Source organism: Bos grunniens, chromosome 2 (assembly GCF_055505025.1).
Source record: "Bos grunniens cultivar Pamir isolate PY7600 chromosome 2, Bosgru_T2T1.0, whole genome shotgun sequence".
Classification (NCBI taxonomy): Eukaryota; Metazoa; Chordata; class Mammalia; order Artiodactyla; family Bovidae; genus Bos; species Bos grunniens.
The window spans coordinates 46,834,775-46,848,357 of NC_141166.1; the positions used below are offsets into that span (position 1 = coordinate 46,834,775).

The 13,583-nt window shown below is 38.0% G+C and overlaps 1 protein-coding gene across 3 annotated transcripts in view; it reads left to right on the plus strand.

The window, feature by feature from the left end:
- The window catches only part of TRAK2 (trafficking kinesin protein 2), a 74,759-nt gene that overhangs the window by 6,300 nt on the left and 54,876 nt on the right, over positions 1-13,583 (plus strand). Inside the window, exon 2 of one of the 3 annotated variants that reach the window (XM_086345919.1) lies at positions 7,675-7,752. The exons of the other annotated variants lie outside the window; for them this stretch is intronic. The gene's annotated coding sequence lies outside the window, so the exon portion shown is untranslated. The remainder of the gene's footprint in view (positions 1-7,674; positions 7,753-13,583) is intronic. 3 annotated transcript variants of the gene reach the window in all.

A 13,583-nucleotide genomic window follows, 5' to 3' on the forward strand; every position in this document is an offset into this window, starting at 1 on the left:
TCTACTTTTATTGTCTCTACATTATGCATAAAGATATTGAAGCACAGAGAGACTAAGTAACTTGCCCATGGTCGCATAGCTAATAAATGGCAGCATTAAGATTCAAACTCAAACAGGCTGTCTTCAGAGTCTGTGCTTTTAGCTGTATATAATTGCCATATATTATTTATCAAGATCTTTACTGTTGCCATGTATTATTTATTAAGATCTTCAATTACGTATGAAAGGAGGAGGAAATAAATTGGGTGTGTCTGCCATGGAGATTACAGTTTGTCAGAAGAAATAAGGAACAAGTGTAAGCTTTTTGAAAAGAGTGTTTTAGAGGAAAATGAAGAGTATTGGGAGGCAATGCTTGCTCTGAGTTGGGGCTTCTGGGAGAGCTAGATAGGAAAAGTAGCATTGACCTCGGATGTGAATAATGTCTAGACTTTGGATACATAGAATGGGGAGAGGATGTTAAAGAAGACATAGCGTGAACAAAGTCATTGGTTTGGGAATTTCCTGGTGTGTCTAGCGAACTAGTAAATATAGTCCTTTGTTTTGGCTGGAATATATTATGTGGTTGGAAAAGCCAGTCTGGGGGATGGGAGGCAGAAAACAGCAAATGTCTGAGAAAGAGAACTCTAGGGAGTGAGGGGCAAGGAAAATTGTATAGGTTTTTAAACCAAATGATTGAGGTGTATATTAGAAGTAATAATCTTTTAGGAGAGGATAAAGTTCATCTAATCTCTACTTAACAGTTAAGTCTTATTTTACCATTTCACAAATTGCACACATCCTTCTTACTGCTTCTGTATACATAGTTTATGCCTTTATTACAATAATTCAGGCATAATAATAAAATTTCTTAATTTTCTGTCTCTAATCTCTCCATTCCTGAAATTTATCCTGTATTCTGACTCCAAATTTATTTTTCAAATGTCATTTTCCACTTAGAAACTTGTTCCCCCTCCTACATTGTTGGTGGGAATGTAAATTGGTGCAATCACTGTGGACAGCAGTATGGAAATTCCACAGAAAACTAAAAATAGAATTACCATGTGATCCAGCAATCTCACTTCTGGGCATACATCTGGACAAAGTTATAATTCAAAAAGATACAAGCACCCCTGTGTTCATAGCAGCACTATTCACAATAGCCAAGGCGTGGAAACAACCGTGTCCATTGACAGGTGAATGGGTAAAGAAGATATGATGTATACATGCAGTGGAATACTACTCAGCCATAAAAAATAATGAAATAATACTATTTGCAGCAACATGATGAAACTAGAGATTGTCCTATTAAGTCAGAAAGACAAGTACCATATGATATCACTTATATCTGGATTCAACACAAATGAAACTATCTATGAAACAGAAATAGAATCAAAGACATAGAGAATAGACTGGTAGTTGCCAAGGTGGAGGGAGGTGGGAAGGGGTTGGATTAGGAGTTTGGAATTAACAGATGCAAACTGATATATATATAAAATGGATAAACAGCAAGGGTCCTACTGTATAGAATAGGGAATTATATTCAGTATCCTGTGATAAACCATAGCAGAAAAGAATATGAAAAAGAATATACATATATGTATGATTGAGTCACTTTGCTGTATAGCAGTAATTAACATTGTAATTCAACTGTACTTCAATAAAAAATAAGTTTAAAAAAAAAGAGTTAGAACACAAATGTGACCAACTGACCAAACAATATTGTTTCATAGTAGGAAAAAAAAAAGTTTTAATAGAAAAAAAGAAAAAAGAAAGAAACTTGTTCCCTGAGGGATCAAGTTCACACTTCCTAATCTGAACTAGTCTAATTTAAAACTCCAAGTACCTTCTTCATAATCATTCCCACTTCAGTTGGTCTTCACACTGCTGCCAAATTGGCTCTGTCTGCTGTTTGCAATGGCACCCCACTCCAGTACTCTTGCCTGGAAAATCCCATGGGTGGAGGAGCCTGGTAGGCTGCAGTCCATGGGGTCGCGAAGAGTAAGACATGACTGAGCGACTTCACTTTCACTTCTCACTTTCATGCGTTGGAGAAGGAAATGGCAACCCACTCCAGTGTTCTTGCCTGGAGAATCCCAGGGACAGAGGAGCCTAGTGGGCTGCCGTCTATGGGGTCGCACAGAGTCAGACACGACTGCCATGACTTAGCATGCATGCTGTTTGCTTTGGGGCCTCTTTTTCTTTAACCTTTGCCTACCAGACACTGCCATTCTCGGTACTGAAATCTTTCCATCCTTGAGGAATCCTGTGTTCCTTGAGTAGCACTGTACTAAATGTTACTCCTGTGTGAAGCCAGGCCACTTCAGCTAGAAAAGAACTCACCCCACTCACTATCTACACAGCAGCTCTGTTCCAATACTCATTAAATACTTATTTCTTATCTAGTGGTGTTATCTTATATTCTCAGATTTCTTAGATCATCAAATCTTAGATCTAATCTAGATCATGGAGCTCATTAGAACTCTTCATTAGAGTTCTTAGATCTTTATCTTCCCTTTAAGAGGGAAGATATTACTTTTTATCTCTTTTCAGTACTTGTAGTTTAATTCAAGAAGCATTTATTGAAAGCAGTCCAATAAGCAGCTTGTTGACCAGTTGTTAATAGTGATCATTTTATTAAAATTTCTTTTATAACTGGCTTCTTAATATGTAATGTTCTGACTTTATTGTTGCTTTATTACTGACTCACATAACCTTGGGGACATTCTGATTAATTACACTCTGTATTATGGCTTATTCATGCTGGAAAATGAGCATACAAAGTCTACCCGTAGTATAGAAGTGGAACTAATTCATGCTGTAAAGATCACTGAGGTCTTTGAAGCTTATCCATATATCTCTGTCAGCTTGCCAAACTGCGAGTTCTTTTTCTTTAGAAAGCTTTCTGACAAGTCATGAAGAATGAAGGAATAGTTCAAATAAAATAGAGTCTAATTTAAGAGTGTTACACTATGTTGTATAACAATGAAGTTGATAGTTATGCATGTTAGTGGTGAAAGAATTCACCCACCAGGTTCAGTTAATAGTTCATTTCAACAACAAATACTTATTGAGTTGCTTGAGCTCCTGCTATTATATATCCATTCTGGTCAGCAAGTGAGAGGAAAGGGAGAAGATAGCACCTTTCTCCTTCCTGTTTGGAAGAGGACTTCCAGAATGTAAATTGGAATACATGTTGTGAAAGAAACATTAAATGCAAAGTTAGAAAATAAAGGTGGCAGGGGAGTCTACTTCAGATCAGGTGAACTGGTAAAAGCAGTTAACATATAAGAGGGAAGAGTATTCTGGGTACGGTGAACAGTTGCAAAGGCACAAGATAGGAGACAGTGTGATGAGGAAGTGGAAGGAAATGACAGAAGGCCTGTGGCTGAGTATGAGCGAGGAGGAGAGTGGTGCAAGATGAGGGAAGAGTAGTAGTCAGGGGCCAGGTGGGGCTGGACCTTGGCGATCTGAAGTGTGAATTTTATTCTGTATATTATGGACATCCTTGAATTTTTTTTTAAAGGAGTTTAATTTTTAAAGCTTTATTCTTTTGGAGAATACAGAGGAGATTAAGAATAGAGTCTGTTAGGTTTTTCATATTCTAAGAGATGATGATGGCTTGAATTAGGATGGTGGAAGAGAGGATGAAGAGAAGTGGGTGCAGTTGTATTATACTACACAGGGATTGATAATGGATTGAATGCAGCAAGGTGAGAGAAAGGAGGTATCTGTGGTTCCGTGGGTCAGTTCATGGATCATGATCAGCTGTGAGAAATGTGAGTGGCGCTCAGGAAGAAGTCTGGTCTGTTTGGGAGTTATTAACATGAAAGAGGTGGTTTAATCTGTGGTGTTGAATGGTTTGTACAAAGATACATGAAAAAAAAAAATGAGAAAATGGTCAAAACTGGAACTCTGGGGAATACCAACATTTAAGGATCAAAAGGAGGAAGCTGGGTGATCCAGTGGAGGCATTTGAGAAAGAGCATTCATTGTAAAATCATAGGCTCCATGAGAGCCACAGGAGGAAAGTTCAAGGAGGGAGTGGTCAGTAATAGTGAATCAGAAGTAACCCAAGATAACACCTAAGAAGGTAGATTAGATTGGTTAGCAGAGATGATTGGCAACGGAAGTCACTAGGGCTTCGCTGGTGGCTCAGATGGTAAAGCGTCTGCCTGCAATGTGGGAGACCTGGGTTTGATTCCTGGGTCAGGAAGATCCCCTGGAGAAAGAAATGGCAATCCACTCCAGCACTCTTGCCTGGAAAATCCCATGGACGGAGGAGCCTGATAGGCTACAGTCCATGGGGTCGCAAAGAGTCGGACACGACTGAGAGACTTCACTTCACTATTGGCAACTGAAGGGAAACTGGTTTCAGGAAAGATCAGACTATAGTGGGGTTGAGGTAACAGTGAGAGACGAGGGGAAGAACATGAGAGTGAATGCTCTGTGAAGAAACTTGGCTGAGGACAGAGGGCAGCAGCTAGAAGGGACCTCAGAGTCTTGGGGGAGATTTTCAAATTTTTATTTTATCTGTTTTTAATAAAATGGAAGACTTGGGACATGATAATAGGTCATGGAAGAAGGTGAAGCTAATGGAGTATACAGATAACCAGCAGAGCAGTTTAGGCAGGAGTAGAGACTTGTACATTTCATTATTTTTTAACGGGTTGAAATGAAGGAAATGATGAAAAATAAGTTTCTTTCCCCCTTTTGTCTTCCAGCCATGCAGTTCCTCTTCTTAGAGGTTTGCTAATTTGCACTGCCATCAACAAGTGTGTAGATGTATGATTGGCATTGTGCTTGTACTAAATTCTCAGAGTTTGGAGAGACAGCTACTATAGGTTATGTGGGTTTATTGGTGGGAGGAATGAGAGAGAGATGGAGCATAGATAGGGGTTTAGAGAAGACTGAGAAGATATGATATGGAATTGTTATTTAACAGGATAACAGAGGGCATATTTATGGTGTGATGCCTGTAGCTGAAGAACCTGCAACAGCCTCTCCCCACAAGGTTCTGTGATCTTTTCAGAACTTAACTTCTTTACAATTAAAATGTATGTCAGCTTCGAAAACGGATTTCTCAAAAACCCATCACTTGTGGAAAGTAAGTCCGTGTTTGGGTTCTGAGTGCCAAAACGCTGCCTGCAGCTCTTAATTGCTTTCAGTCACAGTCTTCCATTCCACGCCGCACCATGTTGTGTGGTGCTTTGGGGTTATTCAGCCAGTGATATAAATCAAAACAAAGGGAAGCTTGTTGGCTAAGAAAGAACAGTCTCTGTCTGAAGGAAAGGAAGAGACTGGAAACCAACTACAGTGTCTCTGAGATGGCACTACTTACTGATCCTAAAGCACATAATTTAACAACCTAAAAAAAAAAAAATTTCCTTTCAACCATTCTCCTCTTTTTAGCTAGTACTAGGCTAAAGCACTGAGTGTGACTTTGTTTTATTTTTAGTCACAAAATTGAAAGATTACAAATGAGACTTATATTAGTAGCTAAGTTTTTAAAGAAGATGGTCATTTCTTATTTGATACAGAACTCATTTTAAATGCGTTCATAAACAGCTGCAAATGCTATTTGTGGAAAACATGATAAAACTAAGCAATGAGTCAAAGGTTCAGGTTTAGCTTTCTGACAAAACTGACAACTCATTCTTTTTAGTTATTACAAGGAAAGTGGGTACTGTGTTATTGCTATGAAGATGATAAATCATCCGTTTACCAGCAAACTCTTATACAGAGTTTTTCATAAAGCAAATATAGTGTTTTCTTTCAAATATTGAATCTTAGCTTGATTTTGCTTTCCCGAGCAATTCATTTAGTTGATGTTGGATTGAAATGTACCAATAATCAATTTCATTCATTCAATTACATCTTTAATTCAGTGTGTTGACATTTTTAATCATTAAATTATAGTTGGGCATGTACTGCAAGCCTACTGTGTGTCAGTTTGGTTTGGGGCATACAAAAGTAAAATACCTTCATTCAAGGAGCTTGTAGTATAGTCAGGAAAGAATTGAGCATGTAGTCTGCTGGGGGTATCCAAGTGGGGCAGTCAGTAAACACTGATTAAGGAGCAAAATCACAATACAGATTTTATAACATTTCCTGAACCATTTTCTCCTTGTTTCCACTGTATGTCTCTAGAGTGATTCATAGTAAACTTCTCACAAAAGAGACGGACCTATGCTTTTCAGAGGAGACAGTAAAGATTAAAGACAGAACGTATTCATAGCCAGCCTAGAGAAAAGAACACCAGGTTGAAAAAAGCACTTGGCAACAGTGTCAAAGGAAGAGAAGCCAGCCAGCTAAATCCCTAGTGCTAGAGGGGTGAAAAAAGAGGTGCTTAAAGAGTGAGCCAAGGGTCAAAAAACAGGTCCTAGGGTTCAGTCTCAAGCAGAACCTTCTGGGTTCTCTGATAACCTGGTTATCTGGTTTCTCAGCCAACAGCAGGTTAGAAAGGGAGAGGCACACTGGCAGCAAAGGTTGATAACCTCCCAGTGAGGGAGAAAAGAAAATTAAAAGTGGACTTCATAGCTCAAAAAAAATTAGCCACTTGAGACCATTTAGCATAGGGAGAAAGAAGTCTTTAAAAGCTCATAATCCTGGAGCATATCACCATGTGTGTGCGTGCTAAGTCGCTTCAGTCATATCCAACTCTTTGTGACCCTATGGGCTGTAGCCCCCTGGGCTCCTCTGTCCATGGGATTCTCCAGGCAAGATATTGGAGAAGGTTGACATGCCGTCCTCCAGAGGATCGTCCCAACCCAGGGATCAAACCCGCATCTTTCATATCTCCTGCATTGGCAAGCGGGTTCTTTACCACCACTGTCACTTGGGAAGCCCACATATCACCACAGTCACCATAAATTGCTGGTCATAGTTATGCCCCTGCATCATCAAATTCTTTTTATTCTGTTCTAATCTAAAGACTTTTCTCCCTGCCCATTGCAGTTTGTTGGACCTTTCTTATTACTATGTATTAACTTTAGGGGGAAAACATCTTACTATCAATATTTCTAAGAGAAGAAAATGAGGGTGGTGTGGGAGAGTTCGATACAAGGTTCCCCTGATATCAGAAAGTAGAGCACTCCTGTGAAACCTTTTAGAAAGCTGGAGTAAAGTGAAGCAGTTACCTTAGGACACATCTTACTTACAGATGCACAGAATAAGTCAGGATGAAGCACAGATGGTCACAAACACAGTTCAAAGCCATAGTGGATAATGAGATGCTGAATGTAGATCCCTGGGAAGGAGCTGGACGGTGCCTCGCTCACTGCCTGGGATGCCCACTGCCTCTGTAACGATTCTCAGGAAAACAAATGCCTTTTTTCATAAAAGCAAAATCCTCTTTGATTTTTTTTTTGTTGTTGTTTGTGAATACAGGTACTTATGTAGGTCCTTCATAAAAGCAAAGTGATGTAAAGTCAAATTTCAAGAAGCAGAGGATACAGATATTAAAGGTTTTGTGGTTTTTTTGCCATACTGCTGTCAAACCCATCTCTAGGGGATGTTTTCACCTTCAGTGTGACTGATGGGTTTAACTGATAAAGCCCTACGTATATGCTCACATTTCTTACAGAAACCCAGGAGAGGCCTATGCAGATCTTTGTAAATCGGGCTAAGGAAGCCTTCAGTTTTCAAATGGTCTCAGTCTTCTATTTCTCACGTGGCTCCATTTTCTCCCTACTGCAGATTGCAAGGATGTGGAGAAGGCAATGGCAACCCACTCCAGTACTCTTGCCTGGAAAATCCCATGGACGGAGAAGCCTGGTAGGCTGTAGTTCATGGTGTCACGAAAAGTCAGACATGACTGAGTGACTTCACTTTCACTTTTCACTTTCATGCATTGGAGAAGGAAGTGGCAATCCCCTCCAGTGTTCTTGCCTGGAGAATCCCGGGGACATCGGAGCCTGGTGGGCTGCTGTCTCTGGGGTCGCACAGGGTCAGACACTGCTGAAGCGACTTAGCAGCAGCAGCAGCAACTTGACTACAGATTGATTCATTCATTTAATAGATGTTTATTGAATGCCTGCCATTTGCAAGATATTAAGATAGAGGTGTACTTAATTTTTTGGAATAAGGATTTCTTTTGATCTATAGTCCATGTACTATCTTTAGCAGCTCAGAATAAGAAACAAAAGTATTCCCAATTTATGGTAATATGTTACCATATGGTAATATGGTAATGTGTTCTTTTCTTGATTGTAGACTCGCCCATTTAAAGGCAAAATCAGTCTCATATTTGGAGTTGTCTTGTTAAAAAAATCATGATAGACTTGGAAACAAAGGTCATTTTGCTTCATTGTAAATACACCCAACTTTGGGATCGGATGACTCATTTCTAAAAGCAAATGTAAACCAATACTGTGGTGAATTTATGATGTTGATTATAAGTTGATATTTAGAAGTCCAGTTTAAAGCTAAGAAATGCCAATTTGGACTGAAAATAGGGCCTTCAGGACCAGTTACTGTATAATTAGAAGTTAAGTCCTTGAAGCAGATGCAATTTCCGAGGAGATAAAGGAGAGGAGGGTTTTTTTCATGATAAAATCCTGAGGCACTTGGAATATTAGCTATTAAAGATAGATAGAGGAAGAGAATACCTGAATTTCCTCAGCCATCTAGTTACTGTATGCATCAAACTCAGAATCTAATGGTCTATCTGTGTTGCAGATAGCCAATAGTCAGTTCAGTTCAGTTCAGTCGCTCAGTCGTGTCTGACTCTTCACGACCCCATGAATCGCAGCACGCCAGGCCTCCCTGTCTATCACCAACTCCCGGAGTTCACTCAGACTCACGCCAATAGTCAACCCCCCCAAAAAAAGTACTTGTTCATATTTGATTCCTGAATTTCACAGCAAATCAAAATCACCCACCACATGTCAGTTCACCCTCAAAAGGTAATCTTATTTCAAAGTCCTGGAGTTGACCATAACAACTGATTTAGAAAATAATGAGTGTTATGTCTAAACTCATTATGTTTTGTTATGTCATTATATATTATGTTATGTCCATAATATAATTTGAATGTCTCTTGTGCAGTAGAATTATATTATTGAAATGGTTACTTGTCTTAGATATGCAGAATTCTAGAATTCTATATGTTTGTAAATATGTTTATGATACATATTCTACCCTGACCATCACTCACCCCTATTTTAAGTTATACCGTATTCCTGGTCAAGTAAGCTTGCCTGTCCTGGTGCCATTGATTACTTCATTGATCTGAAGAGCTGTCTTGCCTAGGGTTTTTCTTGTGTCAGCTTTTGAAAACTTTTTACTTCAAAAGGCTTTAAGTAGTTAAGTTTAAAATAACTGAAGGATTTAGGATCATCTTAAAGCCACCAAAAGCAAATTTATATCTTATTGTCAGAGGAGACAGAAATGAGGACACAAAAGAATCTTAAAAAGAGTGGATATGTATGTATATGTATAACTGATTCACTTTGCTGTACACCTGAAACTAACACAATATTGTAAATCAACTATACTCCAGTAAAAATCTTTAAAAAAGAAATGACATAGATTTTTTAACCTCTCCTTGAATTTCTGTGTTTAAAGTTTGAATTTACCTCATTGTTCTATGAAAGTCTGTTTCAAGGTGTCTTCTTGGCTGTTTGATTTGAAGATAAGTCTGGAAGAGCAGATTATACAGGAATATTCTTAAGTTGCCAGCATGATTATATCTATTCCGTTTATTTCTTAACCTTATATGAAATGTTTGTAGATTTTCAGGTGATGGTATCTTTGGATTTATTCTACTACTTAAATTTTACCAGTCAATCTTGAAAGACAGTGCTTTCTGATTTGTTAGGGAAGGATTTATTTGGTTCTGCAAGTATCGTACATATTTTGGTCCCCACAGAATCTATTATATAAAATAAAATGCCTCTGCTTGAGGTATTTCCCCTCATTTTTGGTTAAGAGAACAGGAAAACCACAAACTCTATCATGCCATTTACTCTGCATTATCCATCTTTGAAGACCTATAATTGTTTTTTTATCATTTTTAGCCATTACTTTAGTCAAAAGGTGTTTCCTGGTGGCTCAAACGGTAAAGAGTCTGCCTGCAGTGCAGGAGACCTGGGTTTGATCCCTGGGTTGGAAAGATCCCCTGGAGAAGGGAACGGCTACCCAGTCAAGTATTCTTGCCTCTCCATAGACAGAGGAGCCTGGCGGACTACAGCCCATGGAGGCATAGAATCGGACAGAACTGAGCAACTAACACTTTCACTTAGTCAAAAGGGCATAATTTTCTGTAAAAAAAAAAAAAAAAAAAGATTTAAAATATGGTAGCTCTAATGACTTTATTAATATCCTAGAATATAAATTCCTGACAGCAACTGCTCTTGTGAATGAATATTTTAATATATCTGTACCCAAATGTCATCTGAGTGTCCAGACAGACCCTTTAAGAACTAAACAGTTGGCTCAAGAGCCTTCAGTTTTATGTTATGAAGAAGCCTAAACTTTCGCTAAGATTTCTGCAGATTCTAGTGTTCTGTGACCTCTGAGTTACTGCCATCTGGATGGGACTTCTTTCCCTTCCCTTCTCTCTCCCCTCCAGCGGAGGGAAAAGTATATAGTTGTTTCCCTGGGCTCATGCAGAGCCACTTTGCCTTCCTTTGTTGCTACAAGGCCTTACCTTCCACCATAAGTGCATTTTCCATGTGTTTTCCCAAACAAAAAGCATTTCTTTCCTAAGAGGAGCTCTGCTGTTGTATATTAAAATGATGAAATGTGTGCCTTATTAGGTTTAATTTGATAATAATAATCCTTCCAGTAGCTTGTTTTCTCCATTTATAAAACTTTACAAAATTTCAGTAATTCATATCAAACTTAGTCTCCACTGTTTACAGAAGTTATAAGAAAACCTATCTTGAAAAGACTTTTGCAGTGTTAGAATTGATTATGTAACCTTGTGTAGTTCTTTTGCCGGGTGGTTCAAAGATGGTGCGCTCTTAGATAGAGTTTCAGATAGAGGTTAAGTATCAAGTTGCTCTTTCTCTTAGAGAAGAAAATCACTAAATTTTGTGAATGTGAACAGTCTACCCTTTTGAGGTATGCATTTAGTAATTTTGAGCTATTCATCAGATGGTAAGTAGGTTTGTTTAACAAATATAAACTTATTATATGCCACTTTTAAACTCTTGTCATCTTTGAACTTTTAGCATTTTTCCCTTAAAAATTTTTTTTTACCAGATAACCAAACACCTGAAGATGTCAACATCAAGGCTTAATCTCACTTTGTATTTTTTAACTACTTTTTTAGTTGAAATCTAGTTATACTGCTTTAGAGCAGCTAGATAGTAATAGAAAAGTAACATGGCCTTTTAAGAAATTGTCAGGAACTGTGCCCCACATAGTTTACATCGCAGAGATTGCTAGTTCTGCATATACTCTCTCCAGCAAGTGTTTTCATGTCCAGGTACATGTTCAGACATTAAGGACTGAAGAGATGCAATAGTAATGATACGATAATAGTCTGTCTAAACAACAGTAGGATTTCATCGATTTTTAAAATTTTTTCCCTTGTATCTCCATACCTTGCTCCAAATTCTCCCACTCTCTTCTCATCAAGGCAAGCATTTTGATGTTTATAATGCAGAAAACATTAATTTATGTGAATTGCATTGTGGCATCTCTCATTTTGCTTCCTGCTTTATTCACTCAGCACTGTATTTTTAGTGCTATGTTACTCCATGGTATGTATCCACATTTAACCTATTAGTCTCCAGGGAGCAGGCCCTCACCTTATTATCACAAATAGCAAGGCAAGAAACAATCTGACACCTGTCTTTTTATGTGCTAATATGAGAATCTGTTCAAGATAGATATACCCAGGAGCAGAACTGCTGGATTGAAGGGTATGTGTGTACTTAATTTGACAGCATAGTTTCTAGGGGTCTTCTGAATGGCTGTATTAGTCTGCATTCTCACCAAGGGCTTTTTATTTGGGTAAATTTTTATAGAATTAGAAGAGTTCCTCTAAGGCCAGTAATTAGTGACAAGAAAGGATTACCTTAGGTAAGAATAACGGTTAATAACTCCTGAATTATTGCTAGGTGGCACTCCCAGATAGATATAGAGAGATATAGAGCAATGAGATACAGAACCATGCTTTCTTTAAAAGCATGTTCTTCTTGAGAGCCAGGGCTGCTGACCATGTGGAGAGGATCTGAGTCCTGTTTCTTTTAAGTCTGTGTGCCATGACCAGGTACCATGAAATGGTGTGATTTGTATTTTATAATTCTACCTCCTTATCTATTTAGCTTTTACATTTTGTTAAACACATAACTAATGCTTACTGTGTACCAAATACTACTGTATATGCTTTATAAATATTAACTCATTTAATCCACATAAAATAGGTCCTATTATTGCTCCTATTTTATAAATGAGAAAACTGAGGCACAGAAAGACTGTTTTAATATTACCAATTGGTGATTGTGGATAATTAATGAAAAGCCTATAAAAATAAATGGGGTATGTAATTTATTTCATAATCCATTATAAATATAAAGGTTTTATTTAACTTTTCTGACTTTAACTTTTGAACACCAGTGTGTGTAACTCATTGAAATGCCAAATGGAAAAAGGAAGCACATTTACTAACATGTTTAATATTATACTTCCAAAAATTGGAAAATAAAATCCAATGGTAATGATAATCTTTATTAGATGGCATAGTTGTTCAAACTAGGGGGGTGGGGAAGGGGTTCGAGAGAGGGGACATACATATGTTAATGGCTGATTCGTGCTGTTGTATGGCAGAAACCAACACAACATTGTAAAGCAGTTATCCTCCAATTAAAAACAAATTTTTTTAAAAAACTTGAAAAAAAAGATGCCAGCACACCTGGGTGTATGAATTTTCCAGATAGGTAAAACTTATTTAAACACCATAAAATATTATTTCTTAACATTTTCTTTTAAATCCTGCTTTCCTAACTTCTTGAAGAGTAGGCATGAGAGCATGATTTAACATTTTCCTCATGATTGGGATCATATTTTAATAATTGTCATTGTACTTTGATGAGGATGTAGGTGTCAAACATGAAACAGAAGGCTTCTAATAACGACTAGACCTGGCTTTCTTAAAAAAGTCCCTAATGTTTTTTTTCTTTTGGATTATTTGTCTAATTTTGTAAAAGGTACTATATGGAATATACAACCACAGTTGTATAATATGCCTGCTGTAAAATTAATCATTGACTCACAGATGGTTCCTTGCCTGGAAAATCTTCTTCAGTGTTGCTGTGGTGGTTTTCAGTCAGTTCAGTCGCTCAGTCATGTCTGACTCTTTGCAACCCCATGGACTGCAGCACGCCAAGCCTCCCTGTCCATCACCAACTCCCGGAGCTTGCTCCAACTCGTGTCCATCGAGTTGGTGATGCCATCCAACCATGGTGGTTTTAGCTCTTAGTGATTTGATGACCCTGATGAATCAGATACATATTAGCAGTCACCCATTCTCTTGCTATTTACTGTTTGTTGAGGAAGGATAGAGAAACAGTATCCCTTTCTACTGCCATAGTTCAGACTGGATTATTGAAACATAAATTCATTATCTTTGCAGACAGGACAGTAGACTAATTTTT